This window comes from Ranitomeya imitator, chromosome 10 (genome assembly GCF_032444005.1).
Source record: "Ranitomeya imitator isolate aRanImi1 chromosome 10, aRanImi1.pri, whole genome shotgun sequence".
NCBI classification, from domain to species: Eukaryota; Metazoa; Chordata; class Amphibia; order Anura; family Dendrobatidae; genus Ranitomeya; species Ranitomeya imitator.
This window is the reverse complement of record NC_091291.1, coordinates 61,346,983-61,366,034: the sequence shown is the minus strand read 5'-3', so window position 1 is coordinate 61,366,034 and position 19,052 is coordinate 61,346,983.

Genomic DNA, 19,052 nt, shown 5'->3' with positions numbered 1-19,052 from the left:
AAACTCTATACCCTACACTCTGCACCCTACACTCTATACCCTACACTCTATACCATACACTCTATACCCTACACTCTATACCCTACATTCTATACCTTACACACTATACCCTACACTTTACACTCTATACCCTACATTCTATACCATACACTCTATACCCTACACTCTACACTCTATACCCTACACTCTATACCCTACACACTATACCCTACACTCTACACTCTATACCCTACACTCTATACCCTACACTCTACACTCTATACCCTACACTCTATACCTTACACTCTATACCATACACTCTATACCCTACACTCTATACCCTACACTCTATACCATACACTCTATACCCTACACTCTACGCTCTATACCCTACACTCTATACCATACACTCTATACCTCACACTCTACACTCTATACCCTACACTATACACTCTATACCATACACTCTTTACCATACACTCTATACCCTACACTCTACACTCTATACCCTACACTCTACACTCTATACCCTACACTCTATACCCTACACTCTATACCATACACTCTATACCATACACTCTACACTCTATACCCTACACTCTATACCATACACTCTATACCCTACACCCTACACTATATACCATACACTCTATACCCTACACTCTATACCCTACACTCTATACTCTATACCCTACACTCTATACCCTACACTCTATACCCTACACTCTACACCCTACAATCTATACCCTACACTCTAAACTCTACACTCTATACCCTACACTCTATACCATACACTCTACACTCTATACCCTACACTCTATACCCTACACTCTACACTCTATACCCTACACTCTATACAATACACTCTATACTCTAGACCCTACACTCTATACCCTACACTCTACACTCTATACCCTACACTCTATACCATACACTCTATACCATGCACTCTATACTCTATACCATACACTCTATACCCTACAATCTACACTCTATACCATACACTCTATACCCTACACTCTATACCCTACACTCTATACCCTACACTCTATACCCTACACTCTATACTCTATACCCTACACTCTATACCCTACACTCTATACCCTACACTCTACACCCTACAATCTATACCCTACACTCTAAACTCTACACTCTATACCCTACACTCTATACCATACACTCTACACCCTACACCCTACACTCTATACCCTACACTCTACACCCTACACTCTACACTCTATACCCTACACTCTATGCCCTACACTCTACACTCTATACCCTACACTAAATACCTTACACTATATACCCTACAGTCTATACCATACACTCTATACCATACACTCTATACCCTACACTCTATACTTCACACTCTACACTCTATACCCTACACTCTACACTCTATACCCTACACTCTATACCCTACAGTCTTTACCATACACTCTATACCCTACACTCTACACTCTATACCCTACACTCTACACTCTATACCCTACACTCTATACCCTACACTCTATACCCTACACTCTATACCCTACACTCTACACTCTATACCCTACACTCTATACCATACACTCTATACCCTACACCCTACACTCTATACCATACACTCTATACCCTACACTCTACACTCTATACCCTACACTCTATACCCTACACTCTAAACTCTACACTCTATACCCTACACTCTACACTCTACACCCTACTCTATACCATACACTCTATACCCTACACTCTATACCATACACTCTATACCCTACACTCTACACTCTATACCCTACACTCTACACCATACACTCTATACCCTACACTCTACATTCTATACCCTACACTCTATACCCTACACTTTACACTCTATACCCTACACTCTATACCCTACACTCTACACTCTATACCCTACACTCTATACCCTACACTCTACACTCTATACCCTACACTCTATACCATACACTCTATACCATGCACTCTATACTCTATACCATACACTCTATACCCTACACTCTACACTCTATACCCTACACTCTATACCATACACCCTACACTCTGTACCATACACTCTATACCCTACACTCTACACTCTATACCCTACACTCTATACCATACACTCTATACCCTACACTCTACACTCTATACCATACACTCTATACCCTACACTCTATACCATACACTCTATACCCTACACTCTATACACTACACTCTACACTCTATACACTACACTCTATACCCTACACTCTATACCCTACACTCTATACCCTACACTCTATACCCTACACTCTACCCTCTATACCCTACACTCTATACCCTACACTCTAAACTCTACACTCTATACCCTACACTCTACACTCTACACTCTACACCCTACTCTATACCATACACTCTATACCCTACACTCTATACCATACACTCTATACCCTACACTCTACACTCTATACCCTACACTCTATACCATACACTCTATACCCTACACTCTACATTCTATACCCTACACTCTATACCCTACACTTTACACTCTATACCCTTCACTCTATACCCTACACTCTATACCCTACACTCTACACTCTATACCCTACACTCTATACCCTACACTCTACACTCTATACCCTACACTCTATACTCTACACTCTATACCCTACAATCTAAACCCTACACTCAATACCATACACTCTATACCCTACACTCTACACTCTAAAACATACACTCTATACCCTACACTCTACACTCTATACCCTACACCGTACACTCTATACCATACACTCTATACCCTACACTCTACACTCTATACCCTACACTCTATACCCTACACTCTACACTTTATACCCTACACTCTATACCATACACCCTATAACCTACACTCTACACTTTACACCCTACACTCTACACTCTGTACCTTACACTCTATACCCTACACTCTACATTCTATACCTTACACTCTATACATTATACCCTATACTCTATACCCTACACTCTACACTCTATACCCTACACTCTATACCCTACAATCTACACTCTATACCCTACACTCTATACCCTACACTCTACACTCTATACCCTACACTCTATACTCTACACTCTATACCCTACAATCTAAACCCTACACTCTATAACCTACACTCTATACTCTATACCATACACTCTATACCCTACATTCTACACTCTATACCATACACTCTATACCCTACACTCTACACTCTATACACTACACTCTATACCCTACACTCTATACCCTACACTCTATACCCTACACTCTATACCCTACACTCTACTCTCTATACCCTACACTCTATACCCTACACTCTAAACTCTACACTCTATACCCTACACTCTACACTCTACACCCTACTCTATACCATACACTCTATACCCTACACTCTATACCATACACTCTATACCCTACACTCTACACTCTATACCCTACACTCTATACCATACACTCTATACCCTACACTCTATACCCTACACTCTATACCATACACTCTATACCCTACACTCTACGCTCTATACCCTACACTCTATACCATACACTCTATACCTCACACTCTACACTCTATACCCTACACTATACACTCTATACCATACACTCTTTACCATACACTCTATACCCTACACTCTACACTCTATACCCTACACTCTACACTCTATACCCTACACTCTATACCCTACACTCTATACCATACACTCTATACCATACACTCTACACTCTATACCCTACACTCTATACCATACACTCTATACCCTACACCCTACACTATATACCATACACTCTATACCCTACACTCTATACCCTACACTCTATACTCTATACCCTACACTCTATACCCTACACTCTATACCCTACACTCTACACCCTACAATCTATACCCTACACTCTAAACTCTACACTCTATACCCTACACTCTATACCATACACTCTACACTCTATACCCTACACTCTATACCCTACACTCTACACTCTATACCCTACACTCTATACCATACACTCTATACTCTAGACCCTACACTCTATACCCTACACTCTACACTCTATACCCTACACTCTATACCATACACTCTATACCATGCACTCTATACTCTATACCATACACTCTATACCCTACAATCTACACTCTATACCCTACACTCTATACCCTACACTCTATACCCTACACTCTATACCCTACACTCTATACCCTACACTCTATACTCTATACCCTACACTCTATACCCTACACTCTATACCCTACACTCTACACCCTACAATCTATACCCTACACTCTAAACTCTACACTCTATACCCTACACTCTATACCATACACTCTACACCCTACACCCTACACTCTATACCCTACACTCTACACCCTACACTCTACACTCTATACCCTACACTCTATGCCCTACACTCTACACTCTATACCCTACACTAAATACCTTACACTATATACCCTACAGTCTATACCATACACTCTATACCATACACTTAATACCCTACACTCCATACTTCACACTCTACACTCTATACCCTACACTCTACACTCTATACCCTACACTCTATACCCTACAGTCTTTACCATACACTCTATACCCTACACTCTACACTCTATACCCTACACTCTACACTCTATACCCTACACTCTATACCCTACACTCTATACCCTACACTCTACACTCTATACCCTACACTCTATACCATACACTCTATACCCTACACCCTACACTCTATACCATACACTCTATACCCTACACTCTACACTCTATACCCTACACTCTATACCCTACACTCTAAACTCTACACTCTATACCCTACACTCTACACTCTACACCCTACTCTATACCATACACTCTATACCCTACACTCTATACCATACACTCTATACCCTACACTCTACACTCTATACCCTACACTCTATACCATACACTCTATACCCTACACTCTACATTCTATACCCTACACTCTATACCCTACGCTTTACACTCTATACCCTTCACTCTATACCCTACACTCTATACCCTACACTCTACACTCTATACCCTACACTCTATACCCTACACTCTACACTCTATACCCTACACTCTATACCATACACTCTATACCATGCACTCTATACTCTATACCATACACTCTATACCCTACACTCTACACTCTATACCCTACACTCTATACCATACACTATACACTCTGTACCATACACTCTATACCCTACACTCTACACTCTATACCCTACACTCTATACCATACACTCTATACCCTACACTCTACACTCTATACCATACACTCTATACCCTACACTCTATACCATACACTCTATACCCTACACTCTATACACTACACTCTACACTCTATACCCTACACTCTACACTCTATACACTACACTCTATACCCTACACTCTATACCCTACACTCTATACCCTACACTCTACCCTCTATACCCTACACTCTATACCCTACACTCTAAACTCTACACTCTATACCCTACACTCTACACTCTACACCCTACTCTATACCATACACTCTATACCCTACACTCTATACCATACACTCTATACCCTACACTCTACACTCTATACCCTACACTCTTTACCATACACTCTATACCCTACACTCTACATTCTATACCCTACACTCTATACCCTACACTTTACACTCTATACCCTTCACTCTATACCCTACACTCTATACCCTACACTCTACACTCTATACCCTACACTCTATACCCTACACTCTACACTCTATACCCTACACTCTATACTCTACACTCTATACCCTACAATCTAAACCCTACACTCAATACCATACACTCTATACCCTACACTCTACACTCTATACCCTACACCGTACACTCTATACCATACACTCTATACCGTACACTCTACACTCTATACCCTACACTCTATACCCTACACTCTACACTCTATACCCTACACTCTATACCATACACCCTATAACCTACACTCTACACTTTACACCCTACACTCTACACTCTGTACCTTACACTCTATACCCTACACTCTACATTCTATACCTTACACTCTATACATTATACCCTATACTCTATACCCTACACTCTACACTCTATACCCTACACTCTATACCCTACAATCTACACTCTATACCCTACACTCTATACCCTACACTCTACACTCTATACCCTACACTCTATACTCTACACTCTATACCCTACAATCTAAACCCTACACTCTATACCCTACACTCTATACTCTATACCATACATTCTATACCCTACATTCTACACTCTATACCATACACTCTATACCCTACACTCTACACTCTATACACTACACTCTATACCCTACACTCTATACCCTACACTCTATACCCTACACTCTACTCTCTATACCCTACACTCTATACCCTACACTCTAAACTCTACACTCTATACCCTACACTCTACACTCTACACCCTACTCTATACCATACACTCTATACCCTACACTCTATACCATACACTCTATACCCTACACTCTACACTCTATACCCTACACTCTATACCATACACTCTATACCCTACACTCTACATTCTATACCCTACACTCTATACCCTACACTTTACACTCTATACCCTTCACTCTATACCCTACACTCTATACCCTACACTCTACACTCTATACCCTACACTCTATACCCTACACTCTACACTCTATACCCTACACTCTATACTCTACACTCTATACCCTACAATCTAAACCCTACACTCAATACCATACACTCTATACCCTACACTCTACACTCTAAAACATACACTCTATACCCTACACTCTACACTCTATACCCTACACCGTACACTCTATACCATACACTCTATACCCTACACTCTACACTCTATACCCTACACTCTATACCCTACACTCTACACTCTATACCCTTCACTCTATACCATACACCCTATAACCTACACTCTACACTTTACACCCTACACTCTACACTCTGTACCTTACACTCTATACCCTACACTCTACATTCTATACCTTACACTCTATACATTATACCCTATACTCTATACCCTACACTCTACACTCTATACCCTACACTCTATACCCTACAATCTACACTCTATACCCTACACTCCATACCCTACACTCTACACTCTATACCCTACACTCTATACTCTACACTCTATACCCTACAATCTAAACCCTACACTCTATACCCTACACTCTATACTCTATACCATACACTCTATACCCTACATTCTACACTCTATACCATACACTCTATACCCTACACTCTACACTCTACATCCTACACTCTATACCCTACACTCTATACCATACACCCTACATTCTGTACCATACACTCTATACCCTACACTCTACACTCTATACCCTACACTCTATACCATACACTCTATACCCTACACTCTACACTCTATACCATACACTCTATACCCTACACTCTATACCATACACTCTATACCCTACACTCTATACCCTACACTCTACACTCTATACCCTACACTCTACCTTACACTCTACACTCTAAACCCTACCCTCTACACTCTATACCCTACACTCTACACTCTATACCATACACTCTTTACCATACACTCTATACCCTACACTCTATACCCTACACTCTATACCCTATACCCTACACTCTATACCATACACTCTATACCCTACACTCTAGACTCTATACCCTACATTCTATACCCTACACTCTATACCCTACACTCTACACCCTACAATCTATACCCTACATTCTAAACTCTACACTCTATACCCTACACTCTATACCCTACACTCTACACCCTACACTCTATACCATACACTCTATACCCTACACTCTATACCCTACAATCTACACTCTATACCCTACACTCTATACCCTACACTCTATACCCTACACTCTATACCCTACACTCTACACTCTATACCATACACTCTATACCCTACACTCTATACCATACACTCTATACCCTACACTCTATACCCTACACTCTATACTCTATACCCTACACTCTATACCCTACACTCTATACCCTACACTCTACACCCTACAATCTATACCCTACACTCTACACTCTATACCCTACACTCTATACCATACACTCTACACTCTATACCCTACACTCTATACCCTACACTCTACACCCTACACTCTATACCATACACTCTATACCCTACACTCTATACCCTACAATCTACACTCTATACCCTACACTCTATACCCTACACTCTACACTCTATACCCTACACTCTATACTCTACACTCTATACCCTACAATCTAAACCCTACACTCAATACCATACACTCTATACCCTACACCCTACACTCTAAAACATACACTCTATACCCTACACTCTACACTCTATACCCTACACCGTACACTCTATACCATACACTCTATACCCTACACTCTACATTCTATACCCTACAATCTATACCCTACACTCTACACTCTATACCCTTCACTCTATACCCTACACTCTATACCCTACACTCTACACTCTATACCCTACACTCTATACCCTACACTCTACACTCTATATCATACACTCTATACCATACACTCTATACCCTACATTCTACACTTTATACCATACACTCTATACCCTACACTCTACACTCTACATCCTACACTCTATACCCTACACTCTATACCATACACCCTACTCTCTGTACCATACACTCTATACCCTACACTCTATACCCTACACTCTATACCATACACTCTATACCCTACACTCGACATTCTATACCCTACACTCTATACCATACACTCTATACCCTACACTCTACATTCTATACCCTACACTCTATACCCTACACTCTACACTCTATACCCTTCACTCTATACCCTACACTCTATACCCTACACTCTACACTCTATACCCTACACTCTATACCCTACACTTTACACTCTATACCCTACACTCTATACCATACACTCTATACCCTACACTCTACACTCTATACCCTTCACTCTATACCCTACACTCTATACCCTACACTCTATACCCTACACTCTACATTCTATACCCTACACTCTATACCATACACTCTATACCCTACACTCTACATTATATACCCTACACTCTATACCCTACACTCTACACTCTATACCCTTCACTCTATACCCTACACTCTATACCCTACACTCTACACTCTATACCCTACACTCTATACCCTACACTCTACACTCTATACCCTACACTCTATACCATACACTCTATACCCTACATTCTACACTCTATACCATACACTCTATACCCTACACTCTACACTCTACATCCTACACTCTATACCCCACACTCTATACCATACACCCTACTCTCTGTACCATACACTCTATACCCTACACTCTACACTCTATACCCTACACTCTATACCATACACTCTATACCCTACACTCTACATTCTATACCCTACACTCTATACCATACACTCTATACCCTACACTCTATACCCTACACTCTACACTCTATACCCTACACTCTACCATACACTCTACACTCTAAACCCTACACTCTACACTCTATACCCTTCACTCTCTACCCTACACAATATACCCTACACTCTACTCTATACCCTACACTCTATACCCTACACTCTATACCCTACACTCTACACTCTATACCCTACACTCTATACCATACACTCTATACCCTACACTCTACACTCTATACCATACACTCTATACCCTACACTCTATACCATACACTCTATACCCTACACTCTATACACTACACTCTACACTCTATACCCTACACTCTACACTCTATACACTACACTCTATACCCTACACTCTATACCCTACACTCTATACCCTACACTCTACCCTCTATACCCTACACTCTATACCCTACACTCTAAACTCTACACTCTATACCCTACACTCTACACTCTACACCCTACTCTATACCATACACTCTATACCCTACACTCTATACCATACACTCTATACCCTACACTCTACACTCTATACCCTACACTCTATACCATACACCCTACACTCTGTACCATACACTCTATACCCTACACTCTACACTCTATACCCTACACTCTATACCATACACTCTATACCCTACACGCTACACTCTATACCATACACTCTATACCCTACACTCTATACCATACACTCTTTACCCTACACTCTATACACTACACTCTACACTCTATACCCTACACTCTACACTCTATACACTACACTCTATACCCTACACTCTATACCCTACACTCTATACCCTACACTCTATACCCTACACTCTACCCTCTATACAATACACTCTATACCCTACACTCTAAACTCTACACACTACACTCTATACCCTACACTCTATACCATACACTCTATACCCTACACTCTACATTCTATACCCTACACTCTATACCCTACACTTTACACTCTATACCCTTCACTCTATACCCTACACTCTATACCCTACACTCTACACTCTATACCCTACACTCTATACCCTACACTCTACACTCTATACCCTACACTCTATACTCTACACTCTATACCCTACAATCTAAACCCTACACTCAATACCATACACTCTATACCCTACACTCTACACTCTAAAACATACACTCTATACCCTACACTCTACACTCTATACCCTACACCGTACACTCTATACCATACACTCTATACCCTACACTCTACACTCTATACCCTACACTCTATACCCTACACTCTACACTCTATACCCTACACTCTATACCATACACCCTACAACCTACACTCTACACTTTACACCCTACACTCTACACTCTGTACCTTACACTCTATACCCTACACTCTACATTCTATACCTTACACTCTATACATTATACCCTATAATCTATACCCTACACTCTACACTCTATACCCTACACTCTATACCCTACAATGTACACTCTATACCCTACACTCTATACCCTACACTCTACACTCTATACCCTACACTCTATACTCTACACTCTATACCCTACAATCTAAACCCTACACTCTATACCCTACACTCTATACTCTATACCATACACTCTATACCCTACATTCTACACTCTATACCATACACTCTATACCCTACACTCTACACTCTACATCCTACACTCTATACCCTACACTCTATACCATACACCCTACACTCTGTACCATACACTCTATACCCTACACTCTACACTCTATACCCTACACTCTATACCATACACTCTATACCCTACACTCTACACTCTATACCATACACTCTATACCCTACACTCTATACCATACACTCTATACCCTACACTCTATACCCTACACTCTACACTCTATACCCTACACTCTACACTCTATACCATACACTCTTTACCATACACTCTATACCCTACACTCTATACTCTATACCCTACACTCTATACCCTACACTCTATACCCTATACCCTACACTCTATACCATACACTCTATACCCTACACTCTAGACTCTATACCCTACACTCTACACCCTACAATCTATACCCTACATTCTAAACTCTACACTCTATACCCTACACTCTATACCATACACTCTACACCCTACACTCTATACCATACACTCTATACCCTACACTCTATACCCTACAATCTACACTCTATACCCTACACTCTATACCCTACACTCTATACCCTACACTCTATACCCTACACTCTACACTCTATACCCTACACTCTATACCATACACTCTATACCCTACACTCTATACCCTACACTCTATACTCTATACCCTACACTCTATACCCTACACTCTATACCCTACACTCTACACCCTACAATCTATACCCTACACTCTAAACTCTACACTCTATACCCTACACTCTATACCATACACTCTACACTCTGTACCCTACACTCTATACCCTACACTCTACACCCTACACTCTATACCATACACTCTATACCCTACAATCTACACTCTATACCCTACACTCTATACCCTACACTCTACACTCTATACCCTACACTCTATACTCTACACTCTATACCCTACAATCTAAACCCTACACTCAATACCATACACTCTATACCCTACACTCTACACTCTACACTCTATACCCTACACCGTACACTCTATACCATACACTCTATACCCTACACTCTACATTCTATACCCTACACTCTATACCCTACACTCTACACTCTATACCCTTCACTCTATACCCTACACTCTATACCCTACACTCTACACTCTATACCCTACACTCTATACCCTACACTCTACACTCTATACCCTACACTCTATACCATACACTCTATACCCTACATTCTACACTCTATACCATACACTCTATACCCTACACTCTATACCATACACTCTTTACCCTACACTCTATACACTACACTCTACACTCTATACCCTACACTATACACTCTATACACTACACTCTATACCCTACACTCTATACCCTACACTCTATACCCTACACTCTACACTCTATACACTACACTCTATACCCTACACTCTATACCCTACACTCTATACCCTACACTCTATACCCTACACTCTACCCTCTATACCCTACACTCTATACCCTACACTCTAAACTCTACACTCTATACCCTACACTCTACACTCTACACCCTACTCTATACCATACACTCTATACCCTACACTCTATACCATACACTCTATACCCTACACTCTACACTCTATACCCTACACTCTATACCATACACCCTACACTCTGTACCATACACTCTATACCCTACACTCTACACTCTATACCCTACACTCTATACCATACACTCTATACCCTACACGCTACACTCTATACCATACACTCTATACCCTACACTCTATACCATACACTCTTTACCCTACACTCTATACACTACACTCTACACTCTATACCCTACACTCTACACTCTATACACTACACTCTATACCCTACACTCTATACCCTACACTCTATACCCTACACTCTATACCCTACACTCTACCCTCTATACCCTACACTCTATACCCTACACTCTAAACTCTACACACTACACTCTATACCCTACACTCTATACCCTACACTCTATACCCTACACTCTATACCCTACACTCTACACTCTATACCCTACACTCTATACCATACACTCTATACCATGCACTCTATACTCTATACCATACACTCTATACCCTACAATCTACACTCTATACCCTACACTCTATACCCTACACTCTATACCCTACACTCTGTACCCTACACTCTATACCCTACACTCTATACCCTACACTCTACACCCTACAATCTATACCCTACACTCTAAACTCTACACTCTATACCCTACACTCTATACAATACACTCTACACTCTACACCCTACACTCTATACCCTACACTCTACACCCTACACTCTGCACTCTATACCCTACACTGTATACCCTACACTCTACACTCTATACCCTACACTAAATACCTTACACTCTATACCCTACAGTCTATACCATACACTCTATACCATACACTCTATACCCTACACTCTATACTTCACACTCTACACTCTATACCCTACACTCTACACTCTATACCCTACACTCTATACCCTACACTCTTTACCATACACTCTATACCCTACACTCTACACTCTATACCCTACACTCTACATTCTATACCTTACACTCTATACATTATACCCTATACTATATACCCTACACTCTACACTCTATACCCTACACTCTATACCCTACAATCTACACTCTATACCCTACACTCTATACCCTACACTCTACACTCTATACCCTACACTCTATACTCTACAATCTATACCCTACAATCTAAACCCTACACTCTATACCCTACACTCTATACTCTATACCATACACTCTATACCCTACATTCTACACTCTATACCATACACTCCATACCCTACACTCTACACTCTACATCCTACATTCTATACCCTACACTCTATACCATACACCCTACACTCTGTACCATACACTCTATACCCTACACTCTACACTCTATACCCTACACTCTATACCATACACTCTATACCCTACACTCTACACTCTATACCATACACTCTATACCCTACACTCTATACCATACACTCTATACTCTACACTCTATACCCTACACTCTATACCTCACACTCTACACTCTATACCCTACACTCTACACTCTATACCATACACTCTTTACCATACACTCTATACCCTACACTCTACACTATATACCCTACACTCTACACTCTATACCCTACACTCTATGCCATACACTCTATACCATACACTCTACACTCTATACCCTACACTCTATACCATACACTCTATACCCTACACCCTACACTATATACCCTACACTCTATACCATACACTCTATACTATACACTCTACACTCTATACCCTAAACTCTATACCATACACTCTATACCCTACACCCTACACTCTATACCATACACTCCATACCCTACACTCTATACCCTACACTCTATACTCTATACCCTACACTCTACACTCTATACCCTACACTCTATACCCTACACTCTATACCCTTAACTCTACACTCTATACCCTACACTCTACACTCTATACCCTACACTCTACACTCTATACCCTACACTTTATGCCATACACTCTATACCCTACACTCTACACTCTATACTCTACATTCTATACCATACACTCTATACCCTACACCCTACACTCTATACCCTACACTCTATACCCTACACTCTACCCTCTATACCCTACACTCTATACCCTACACTCTAAACTCTACCCTCTATACCCTACACTCTATACCCTACACTCTACACTCTATACTCTATACCCTACACTCTATACTCTATACCCTACACTCTATACCCTACACTCTATACCATAAACTCTATACCCTACACTCTGTACCCTACACTCTATACCCTACACTCTATACCATACACTCTATACCCTACACTCTATACCCTACATTCTATACTTTACACACTATATCCTACACTTTACACTCTATACCCTACACTCTATACCATACACTCTATACCCTACACTCTACACTCTATACCCTACACTCTATACCCTACACACTATACCCTACACTCTACACTCTATACCCTACACTCTATACCCTACACTCTATACCCTACACTCTACACTCTATACCCTACACTCTACACCTTACACTCTATACCATACACTCTATACCCTACACTCTATACCCTACACTCTATACCATACACTCTATACCCTACACTCTACGCTCTATACCCTACACTCTATACCCTACACTCTATATCTCACACTCCACACTCTATACCCTACACTATACACTCTATACCATACACTCTATACCCTACACTCTATACCCTACACTCTATACCATACACTCTATACCATACACTCTACACTCTATACCCTACACTCTATACCATACATTCTATACCCTACACCCTACACTATATACCCTACACTCTATACCCTACACTCTATACCATACACTCTATACCATACACTCTACACTCTATACCCTACACTCTATACCATACACTCTATACCCTACACCCTACACTCTATACCATACACTCCATATCCTACACTCTATACCCTACACTCTATACTCTATACCCTACACTCTACACTCTATACCCTACACTCTATACCCTACACTCTATACCCTACACACTATACCCTACACTCTACACTCTATACCCTACACTCTATACCCTACACTCTATACCCTACACTCTACACTCTATACCCTACACTCTACACCTTACACTCTATACCATACACTCTATACCCTACACTCTATACCCTACACTCTATACCATACACTCTATACCCTACACTCTACGCTCTATACCCTACACTCTATACCCTACACTCTATATCTCACACTCCACACTCTATACCCTACACTATACACTCTATACCATACACTCTATACCCTACACTCTATACCCTACACTCTATACCATACACTCTATACCCTACACTCTACACTCTATACCCTACACTCTACACTCTATACCCTACACTCTATACCCTACACTCTATACCCTACACTCTATACCATACACTCTATACCATACACTCTACACTCTATACCCTACACTCTATACCATACATTCTATACCCTACACCCTACACTATATACCCTACACTCTATACCCTACACTCTATACCATACACTCTATACCATACACTCTACACTCTATACCCTACACTCTATACCATACACTCTATACCCTACACCCTACACTCTATACCATACACTCCATATCCTACACTCTATACCCTACACTCTATACTCTATACCCTACACTCTACACTCTATACCCTACACTCTATACCCTACACTCTATACCCTACACTCTACACTCTATACCCTACACTCTACACTCTATACCCTACACTCTACACTCTATACCCTACACTTTATGCCATACACTCTATACCCTACACTCTACACTCTATACTCTACATTCTATACCATACACTCTATACCCTACACCCTACACTCTATACCCTACACTCTATACCCTACACTCTACCCTCTATACCCTACACTCTATACCCTACACTCTAAACTCTACCCTCTATACCCTACACTCTATACCCTACACTCTACACTCTATACTCTATACCCTACACTCTATACCCTACACTCTATACCTCACACTCTACACTCTATACCCTACACTATACACTCTATACCATACACTCTTTACCATACACTCTATACCCTACACTCTACACTCTATACCCTACACTCTACACTCTATACCCTACACTCTATACCCTACACTCTATACCATACACTCTATACCATACACTCTACACTCTATACCCTACACTCTATACCATACACTCTATACCCTACACCCTACACTATATACCATACACTCTATACCCTACACTCTATACCCTACACTCTATACTCTATACCCTACACTCTATACCCTACACTCTATACCCTACACTCTACACCCTACAATCTATACCCTACACTCTAAACTCTACACTCTATACCCTACACTCTATACCATACACTCTACACTCTATACCCTACACTCTACACCCTACACTCTACACTCTATACCCTACACTCTATACCATACACTCTATACTCTAGACCCTACACTCTATACCCTACACTCTACACTCTATACCCTACACTCTATACCATACACTCTATACCATGCACTCTATACTCTATACCATACACTCTATACCCTACAATCTACACTCTATACCCTACACTCTATACCCTACACTCTATACCCTACACTCTATACCCTACACTCTATACCCTACACTCTATACTCTATACCCTACACTCTATACCCTACACTCTATACCCTACACTCTACACCCTACAATCTATACCCTACACTCTAAACTCTACACTCTATACCCTACACTCTATACGATACACTCTACACTCTACACCCTACACTCTATACCCTACACTCTACACCCTACACTCTACACTCTATACCCTACACTCTATACCCTACACTCTACACTCTATACCCTACACTAAATACCTTACACTCTATACCCTACAGTCTATACCATACACTCTATACCATACACTCTATACCCTACACTCTATACTTCACACTCTACACTCTATACCCTACACTCTACACTCTATACCCTACACTCTATACCCTACACTCTACACTCTATACCCTACACTCTACACTCTATACCCTACACTCTACACTCTATACCCTACACTCTATACCCTACACTCTATACCCTACACTCTATACCCTACACTCTACACTCTATACCCTACACTCTATACCATACACTCTATACCCTACACCCTACACTCTATACCATACACTCTATACCCTACACTCTACACTCTATACCCTACACTCTATACCCTACACTCTAAACTCTACACTCTATACCCTACACTCTACACTCTACACCCTACTCTATACCATACACTCTATACCCTACACTCTATACCATACACTCTATACCTTACAATCTACACTCTATACCCTACACTCTATACCATACACTCTATACCCTACACTCTACATTCTATACCCTACACTCTATACCCTACACTTTACACTCTATACCCTTCACTCTATACCCTACACTCTATACCCTACACTCTACACTCTATACCCTACACTCTATACCCTACACTCTACACTCTATACCCTACACTCTATACCATACACTCTATACCATGCACTCTATACTCTATACCATACACTCTATACCCTACATTCTACACTCTACATCCTACACTCTATACCCTACACTCTATACCATACACCCTACACTCTGTACCATACACTCGATACCCTACACTCTACACTCTATACCCTACACTCTATACCATACACTCTATACCCTACACTCTACACTCTATACCATACACTCTATACCCTACACTCTATACCATACACTCTATACCCTACACTCTATACCCTACACTCTACACTCTATACCCTACACTCTACACTCTATACACTACACTCTATACCCTACAGTCTAAACTCTACACTCTATACCCTACACTCTACACTCTACACCCTACTCTATACCATACACTCTATACCCTACACTCTATACCATACACTCTATACCCTACACTCTACACTCTATACCCTACACTCTATACCATACACTCTATACCCTACACCCTACACTATATACCATACACTCTATACCCTACACTCTATACCCTACACTCTATACTCTATACCCTACACTCTATACCCTACACTCTATACCCTACACTCTACACCCTACAATCTATACCCTACACTCTAAACTCTACACTCTATACCCTACACTCTATACCATACACTCTACACTCTATACCCTACACTCTACACCCTACACTCTACACTCTATACCCTACACTCTATACCATACACTCTATACTCTAGACCCTACACTCTATACCCTACACTCTACACTCTATACCCTACACTCTATACCATACACTCTATACCATGCACTCTATACTCTATACCATACACTCTATACCCTACAATCTACACTCTATACCCTACACTCTATACCCTACACTCTATACCCTACACTCTATACCCTACACTCTATACCCTACACTCTATACTCTATACCCTACACTCTATACCCTACACTCTATACCCTACACTCTACACCCTACAATCTATACCCTACACTCTAAACTCTACACTCTATA